At 42.3% G+C, this 7,866-nt stretch overlaps 1 long non-coding RNA gene across 1 annotated transcript; it reads left to right on the top strand.

Annotated features, from left to right (window-relative positions):
- The first annotated feature begins 2 nt into the window (after positions 1-2).
- Positions 3-7,551, top strand: LOC131274229 (uncharacterized). The gene is made up of 2 exons (XR_009181437.2): positions 3-223; positions 3,599-7,551. It is a non-coding gene; the product is annotated as an uncharacterized lncRNA (long non-coding RNA).
- The last annotated feature ends 315 nt before the right edge of the window (positions 7,552-7,866 follow it).

Genomic DNA, 7,866 nt, shown 5'->3' with positions numbered 1-7,866 from the left:
CAGACGAAGCCGCGGCCGGCAGGAAGAGCATCCTCGCTGGTGTGCGCTGCCGGCCCGACGGGGCAGGGGGACCTCTCGAGTGGGAACGCCGGGCAGCGCTGTCCCAGCACCTTGGAAGGTCGGCGGCCTAAGCCTGTAGAGGGCCGTGCCCAGCCACGAGGACGACCATACGCGACGCTGACCGGAAGTCGGAGAAAATGGAAGGACGCGGGAGGACAAGCGGGTCGGAAGTGCGGGGGTCAGGCCTCGTTGGTGGGGGAAGGAACTAATGTTACACCCTTCCGGGACCAGGAGGGGCTCTGGGCCTCCCGAGCGGCAGAGGGTGGAGCTAACTGTCAGTCTGTAGCCAATGAGAGGAAGGGGGCGGAGACCGGGAGGGGGCGGGGCTAAGGGGCCGCCCAACTCTCGGGAGAGGTAACAGGCCAGGCCCGCAGTGTAAGGGGCGGGGCAAAGTGCACACCGAAAATAAACGGAGAGGGAGAAGGGTGGGGCGAGGAGGGCGGGAGGTGCGCAGGGGGCGGGGCCAAGGGCCGCCCACTTTCCGGGGAGGTCGGGGCAGGCTGGGCCAGAAGCGCTGGGTGGGCGGGGCTAAGTGTCCTACCAAGGACTGGGGAGGGGGAGGAAAGGCAGAAATGGCGGGAGGCGGGCTCGGCGCGGGCCAGAGGCGCCTCGCCAGGCTCCGGGGAGAAGGGTCAGCGCCGGGGAAGAGGTGTGGGCTGGGCGGGACCCTCTGCCCAGGGTCTTCCTTGGCTGAGCTTGCTCGCGGGAGCTCACGCGCTCAGAACCAGAAGGCCGTAGCTCCCAGGACCGGTGTGCCCTCTTCCTCGGGACCCAGGGTCCGGCTTGGTCGTCTTCCTCAGGCCCAGGACCCACTGCTCCCGAACTGCCTCCTAGCCATGCGGCAGAATCCTCGCGGGTCTCAACATCCTTGTGCCCCCTCAGGCACCTTGTCCACTGCCTACTAAACTTCTTCCCGGAGTTATTTATGGCCACTGTGGAGAGGAGCTACCCGCAGCCCACACGTTGTCCTAATTGTTGCAATGACACTGTTAGTCTGTTGATCTTTGCATATTACTAGTCTTTTAATATTTCCCCGAATTTTTTCTTGGCTGTTTTGGATAGAACACCATCCCCATTTCATAAATAATTTGGTTTCTAGCTTTTCCCTGTTTTGACTTTAAAAATTAATGTCTTATATATAGCCCTGCAACAGAGCCATGTTAATTAGTCACGCTTACTAACAAGCAATATTGTTTTGTTAGGGATATAAGTGGGGATGCTTCTAGTGGTTCACCATCAACTTTGATCCAGTTCTTTAAAAATAAGGAAGCAAGCTCCCTTGGAGGTTATTTTTTTCCCATTCATATGGTATAAGGTTAAAAAAAAAAGGTTTTTGTTAAAAGGTGATTTAAATAAGTAGATCATTGAAGATTGATTCATAAAATACAACTTTTAATAATAAATTTTTCCGTTTAAGCAAGTTAAACAGTTTAATTCGCCATCGTTTAATTACGTAAATAAAAGGCATGATTTTGGAACATTTGTCAAGTATTAAACATATAAAAAGTCAAAAATTATATGCATCTTGTAGATATACAGGGACCCAGTCCTTTGTTAAAACCCTTTAGTGTAAGAAGCATTTTAGAATTCAAAACTGTTTGTATTTTAGCAGGATAGTAAGGTTCATACACCATCCAGTAATTAACATCCCTATCAGGTCTGCAGCAGGTGTGGCCATCAAACATGAGTGTATCTGCAGCAAAATAACTGAGGATTCACACTAGCTTAGAAAAAGACAAAGTTTAAATAGTCTTAGTTCAGGCAAACTTTGCAGAAGTGTAAAACATATCTTTATATTAGAAAAGTTTCTGGAATTTAGAATTGCAGAGAAGGCGTTATAAATCCATATATGAAAATGACTGGATTGGTAACAGTAGTTGTTTCATTTACTTGCAAAGTTCAATTCATACTTTTCCACTCAATTTACATCTCAATCATAAATTTTTATGAAGTTACTGATTTATTGAAAAATATTGACTTCCTTCCTTCTGTTTTCTTTAATTGATCGTCCATTATCAACAATAAATTAAACAACATAAGCACTAAATATAAAAGATATCAAATTATATACTGGCCCAAACCACCAGTGACAGTTGGTAGTAGTAATAACTGAGTCATAAATTAGTTGTGTGACTTAATCATGGACCTGTGATTTGATCTCCACACACCACTCACCATTCTAGCTTGATCATACAAAGCATTTTAAATCATTCCATGCAAAGGGGGATATGCTTAAATAATTCAGAAAAAGAAGAAAAATACACCTTTCTTTAAAATGTGAGCTTGCACAAAACTCCTCCAAGCCCAGAGCTTGAGAACTAAAGGTTGGGGAAGCAGGAGTAGATTAAAATCAGTGTTTTATTTGTGAATTATTAGCATCATAGCCGTTATCCCCAACATCATCGATAAGATTAACATCAAGATAATCCAGACCTGACATAGCACATAGGGGAAAAATGAAAAATCTGAGCTCTCAGCAGAGTCTGACCACAAAATTAGAAAATATTCTGTCTCAGAGAGGCATGTAAGAAGTCACCGGGAATGCAAGACAAACCAGTGAGTCAGGTTTGGAAAAATCCCGTTTTACACCTTTGCACCTTCTATGTTTGGTTGCAAATAACTGAAAACCTGGTTAGCTCTGTCTCCTTATGAATCCAAAAGTCCGACAGTAGGTGGTGCCTCCCGCTGGTTAAGCTACCCACCAGTGTCACCCAGAACTGGGCTCCCCCTTTCCCTCTTGCTCCTCAGTGTGGGGGCATCTCATCCTTCAGCTCCTGGGGCATGGGCAAGGGAAAAGCCACATACCTTGACCTGGTCCTAACGTGATCCCACTCAGAATTTCTCTGCTTTAGAAAATCTACTCTTCTCTCCCGATTAAAAAAAAAAAAAAAATTGACATCTGTCTTTCTTTCTGAGTGTTCACGTCTCTAATCAACAACCATGGTCAGATACTGCCGTCTGCTGGTCACTGTATCTGAAACAAAAGAAGGAAGTCTGCTCTCAGCAATCTTAGTTTTAAAAATTTTGGTGGTTTTTATTTCCTCAAATAAGATATGAAACAGACCTAAGCACAAAGCTATTGGGAAAGAAAATTTAAAAATTCAATTATAAACATATATTAGCATACTAAGCAACCAATTGGAAAAATTTTATAAAGCAATGACATTATAATAAAGCAGCCAGAATAAGAGACATACATAAATCACACATATGTGTGCATAAAATATTCTCTATAACCTTAACAAACTTGTAAAAGAGATGCTTTTCGCACTAGAAATATAAAATATGTGGGGTTAAGAGACATAAATGAAGTTTCCAGAAAGAATTCAAAATAAACTTGAATAAATGAAGATACTTACCATGATCCAGGATGGGAAGGCTATTGTGCAAAGTATCATTTCTAAAGTTCATCAACAGGCCCAATACAAGGGCAGACAATTGCAACGGGGTCTTCTGTGGGGCCTGGTCTTTGGATTTTGTTCTGAAATAACATCCTTCTCAAAATATGAGAAAAAAACTGACTTCCTTTCTTTACCAGATCAATCAAGTTGGATTCCAGTGCATCCTATTAAAGAGAAATACCCCCATGGGAAGCGGACTTGGCCCAATGGATAGGGCATCTGCCTACCACATGGGAGGTCTGCGGTTCAAACCGGGGACCTCCTTGACCCGTGTGGAGCTGGCCCACGTGCAGTGCTGATGCTCGCAAGGAGTGCCGTACCACGCAGGGGTGTCCCCCACGTAGGGGATCCCCATGCACAAGGAGTGCACCCCGTAAGGAGAGCCACCCAGCGTGAAAGAGTGCAGCCTGCCCAGGAATGGTGCCTCACACACAGAGAGCTGACGCAACAAAAAGAAACACGGATTCCTGGTGCCGCTGATAAGGATAGAAGTGGTCACAGAAGAACACACAGTGAATGGACAGAGAGAGCAGACAACTGGGGCAAGAAGAGGAGAGAAATAAATAAAAAATAAATCTTAAAAAAAAAAAAAAGCCCCCAGAAATGACTATTTAAAAATATTCTTTTTTTTCGGTCAATAAATTTAGACATCAAAGCCATCAGTATCATATGGTTCTAATTGCAGAACTATTTGGGGGGAGGGAACATGATTCATTTTGTGTTCAACAGATTGGCACAGGTTATTTTGAATTGAGATTTGTGGGTTTTTAATTTTTTTATTTTTTAGGAGGTACTGAGGATTGGACCCAGGATCTCGTACATGGGAAACAGGTGCTTGACCACTGAGCTACACCCATTCCCCAATGAGAGTTGTTTTTTTCATTTGTTTCTTTTGTTTGTTTTTTGGAGGTACCAGGGATTGAACCCAGGACCTTGTATGTGGAAAGTAGGCACTCAGCCACTTGAGCTACATGTTTTGAGTGTGCTTTTTCACCCAGAGAGGGCTGTATCACCCACTAAGAATGGAGGGACTGAGGGAGAAGCTGTGCCCCTGCGTGCATGTATAACTGGATGATTCCACCATGTCCCAACATACTCTTGGACGTCTGGGATGTTTCTTCACTATCTCCGTGGCCTCTTAGTTGTACCTCTGAGACTGACTGAGGTTACTGTACACTTCCTGGTGACCACAGTGGGTCTCTGCTCTTCATGGCGTTTCACCTCCTGAGGATGGCCTGCGTGTTGGGCAGAACTGTCATCATCCAACTGTGTGGGATCCCTGCTTCTATATGACCAAGCAAGAGTCTTGAGAACAGAAGGTGGTGGGGAGCAAGAAGGTGTTATCACTCAAGATGTTTTTGGCCACAAGTAACAATTTGTCACCACTCAATATCTTAGATTACATGAATATTTGATTTTTGGCATTAGGCTGGAAAGTCGTCCCAAAGATATCAGGTCCTAATCCCTGGAACCTGTAAATGTTTTTTTTATATAGAAACAAGGGTTTTGCAGGTGTGATTATGAGAAGGTATTCCTGGCTTGAGTGGACCCTCAGTGCAACCCCATGTACTTATAAGAGGAAGGCAGAGGGAGATTTGACAGAGAAGAAAGGAATGTTGCCACAGAACGGAGATTGCAGTGATGTGGTCACATGTCAAAGCACGCTGGCAATCCCTGGGTGCTGGAAGGGTAAGGCACAGACTCCTGGAGAGCTCCCAAGGGAGTGATGGCAGGCTATTGGTACTGACTTTAAACTTCTGCCTTCAAATGTGAGAGGATGAATTTCTCTTGTTTTAAGCTACAGGTTTGTAGTGGTTTGTTACAGAAAACATAGAAAACTAATACAAAGAACAAAGCCTCTGGAGGGAGGCTGAGGAAGCATGGTCAAAGAGGCTGAACCTTTTGGACAGCCACGTTATTTTCAAGAAAGGACCAACTTAAGGAAAACCAGCATTGCAGATTGCCAAGGGGAAGATGAAAAGAAACTGAGTACTTGGAGGCTTTGTTGAATTGTTAGAGCAACTGAACTTGAAGCTAGACCATCTCACTATCTCTCCAGGCATGTGAGTGAAAACATTGTCTGATGTCATTAACTAGTTAGTTTGAGGTGGGATTGCTGTTACTGGCAGCTGAAAACACCCTGACTTCTACATGGGCAGTGGCAGATTCATTCCTTTTCTCTTTATTTTGTTTTGAGATTGCTTAAAACAGCAGTATGAATTGCCTGTATTAATCTGGCTCATAGTTGTATTTTAATCCTTTCTAATAAACATACAGGCATAAAGTTCCCTGATATTGTACAACTCAATTAATTTTATTCTGTTTCTTTTCAAAAATTTTTTCTGTTTTTCTTATTTTTGTTGTTTAATTTTCCTTTTTCAATTAATTTTATATATGTACACTTTTGTTTCCATCGTGCATGTTAAGGTATAATATAGTTCCAGAACCCCATACCCTTCCTGGGCAATATCACCCCCCGGAGGTCACCACTATCCTGATTAGTTTTGCCTGTTCTCAGTTTTCATATAAATGAAATCATACAGTCTGTTGTTTTTGGTGTCTGGCTTCTTTCAATTCATTGTAATATTTTTGAGATTCATCCAAGTTGTTTCTGTATGAGTAGGTTTTTTTTTTTTTCTTTCCTTCTGAGTAGGATTCCAAAATGCAGCTGTACCACATGTTGTCTGTCCATTCTCTTATTGATGGGCCACTGGACTGTATTCAGTTTTTTACTCTTATGACTGAAGTTTCTATAAGAATTCTTTTACTTGTCTTTGAAGACAAGACCCAAAGTTCTCTTGGGAATGATTACTACTCTAGAGGAATTTTTTCCAGGCGTATAGCTGAGTTATACTTTTGATTCTCACAGGTATGAAAATTCTTATTTTCCTTTCACACATGCATTTTTATTTTTATTTTTTAGTATAAAATTCTAAGATCAGTCCTTTTGTTTCTGGACCCCTTACTTGGTAAATGTCTTCTAGCATCCAGGGTTTCAGATGAGAAAATCAATGCAGTGTGGACACTCTGATATTAACAAGGTGTATTAGCTGAAGTTTGTGAGACTTGCATCATCCTTGGAGTATGGATATTTCACAACATTTTAAAAAAATTATTCTATTTATTTATTTCTGCCCCCGCTAGTTGTTTTGCGCTTGCTGTCTGCTCATTGTGTGCTCACCTCCTTTTTTTTTTTTCCTTTAAGGAGGCACCAGGAACCGAAACTGGAACCTTCCATGTGGGAGGGAGGTGCCCAATGGCTCGAGCCACCTCTGTTCCCCCTTGTTATATCTCTCATTGTGTTTCCTCATTGTGTCTCTTCATTGTGTGAGCTTGTTGCATTAGCTCACCATGCCAGCCTGTTGCATCAGTTCACTGTCTTGCTTGCTGGGTTCAGTTGCTGAGAACTGAACCCAGGACCATGTGGTAGGTAGGCACCCAATTGCTTGAGCTACATCCACTTTTTCACAACATTTTGTTTGTATGTGTGTCTTTTTAATTCTGTCTAGCGCTGGCTATGCCCCTTGAAGTGTGAAGATGCACCCAGGTCTTTTAAAGATTCTTTTCTTCCAGTCAAGTGTAGAATGCCAAAGGCTAAACTTTGCTGAGTTGTTATAAAGCTGTGATTTGTTAAAAATGCCAACAATTGGATTTTTCAGGAAAAAAGGAATGTTATACCCTTCAGTCCTCTCCTATGAATATTATAAAATAATACATAGTCTCCGCGATGTTGAAAGATGGATGAGTGAGTAGAACACTTCAATGTTGGTGGTTTTCTAATTCATACTTGGCATAGGAAGATTGATATGTTGTTATCATTGGTAATATTCACATTTGGTTATTTATAAGTCATTTCTAAAAAATGTTGTCCATCAGGCTTAGAACTTGACTCCCATTAAATGATGTTTCTTTGGGAAATTAAGGATATACTTAGAGCATTACTATTCATACCAGCTCATCTGTGACTGGAGGAAGCCACAAGTACAAAGTCTTATTACATTGGGTACCTGCTTATGAGTCAAAAATAACTTGCAACATTTGCCTCCTTTATGATTTATCTCTGATGTTAAATAAACATAATCCCAACTGATAGCTTTTCCATATTGATTATGTTCAGTGAGTCTCCTGATATCAAACAAGGCAAGAAACATAGTGGAAAGCTTACCAATATTGACCCCATTCCAAGTGTTCTTCAGTATGAGTCCTCTTATGTTGAATAAGGTGAGAACACCTGCTGAAAGTTCTCCCAGACTGATTACATGTACATGGTTTTTTCTCCCAGTATGAGTTCTCTTGTGTAGCATTTTAAGTGCCTTTCTATGTCTAATGCCTTTTCCACAATGACTGCAGCCACAGGGTGCTCTCCACTGTGTATTATATGATGTTGAGTAAGAAAGAAGAAAAA

The sequence above is a fragment of the Dasypus novemcinctus genome, chromosome 18, assembly GCF_030445035.2.
Source record: "Dasypus novemcinctus isolate mDasNov1 chromosome 18, mDasNov1.1.hap2, whole genome shotgun sequence".
Lineage (NCBI taxonomy): Eukaryota > Metazoa > Chordata > Mammalia > Cingulata > Dasypodidae > Dasypus > Dasypus novemcinctus.
Note: the sequence above shows the minus strand (reverse complement) of the source record. Positions and strands in the feature narration are given on the sequence as shown.